The following is a 1,354-nucleotide window of genomic DNA, read 5'->3' as shown; positions in this document are numbered from 1 at the left end:
GGGTTCTTGGTCACTCCACTACCTAAAAAGAGAAGATTTTTCTATCGAAAACAATTTCGAGGATGATTTTTTTTCCCCTATCAGGAGACAGAATTGATATTTCGGCACATGATTTACTGCCCTACTACCCCTCTATAGATATGAACCCCACTGATGTGTAATAATGATGAAGTTATGAATCTGACTTGATAGAAAGTTGCTGCTGTCAGTCCTGGATACTCACTGAAATAAATCATCTGACAATTCATTCTTTGAAAAACAAAAAAGATTTTTGTTTAAATCTTCTGATATAGAAGTGGACAGCATGCATTGTGAATAAATAGAAATGACAAATCTTGAGAAAATAAATGTGTTCCTCCCTGTGTAAAGTTTTCCTTTGAATACTGGAGTGGGTCTGGCTGAAAAGAGAGTTCTGGGGACGTTACTGCAGGTGGAGTTTAATTCCAGGTTGGTTGGTTTGTGTTTCATTCGGTTTCTATTTTATGCCGTCCAGTAAAGTCGCTACAGCACTTACAGTAGATGTGAGAGTGCATTAGATGCATGACGCCAGCTGTTAGGGGCCAAAGCCAACATCTGAGTGAAGTTCTAACGTAGTCCAGTCCTTACAGTGACACAAACCCTGCAACTCTGAAGATAATGAACTTAAAAATAAACACAGGGGCAGTCTGTTGACAAGCTGTTGTCTAAGCATACATGCTTGTCTTCAGACATATCCTAACTCATTTTCCCATACTTGACCAATGTACACCTCAGTAGTGATGAAAACAGGAGTTCCACAAGGCTACATCCTGGGTCCTCTCCTCTTCTCCCCCCTCCACAAGCACGTCTGGTGCTGTCATTACCTCACATGGATGATAATAACTTGTCTGGGTGACATCTCCCCATGCATAATTTACATTCTGATATGAGGTGAACACACTTACAGAATCTGGGAGAGGATCAGACTTGTGGTCCTCATGGACAGAGAATAAGGGTCCAGAGTCCGATCATCTCTGCTGGGACACGTGATGTGTTGATAAAGGTTGGCAGAACATTTTTGAGGTTCTTCTTATTAGAATTGAAGCAAAGGTAGATTTTCTGGTTTAGACAAGAAGGAGAAGGAGAGTGTTAGTGTCTGTGGGACTGATGGTGATTGATTTATTCAAGAATTTACAACAAAACACTCTTTGATGTCAAAGTGAAAACAGATTTCTAATAATAAATGTCAATTCATGTAAAATATGAAATATAGAATAAGTGATTGCATATTCATTCACCCCCCAACAAGTCAGTATTTCATCGATGCACCTTTGGCTGCAATTACAGCATTGAGCCTGTGTGGAAAGGTCTCAGTGAACGACTTTGCTCACGCTCT

The sequence above is a fragment of the Stegastes partitus genome, unplaced genomic scaffold, assembly GCF_000690725.1.
Source record: "Stegastes partitus isolate 25-593 unplaced genomic scaffold, Stegastes_partitus-1.0.2 Scaffold168, whole genome shotgun sequence".
NCBI classification, from domain to species: Eukaryota; Metazoa; Chordata; class Actinopteri; family Pomacentridae; genus Stegastes; species Stegastes partitus.
The sequence above is the reverse complement of the archived record's forward strand: the minus strand, read 5'-3'. Positions refer to the sequence as shown.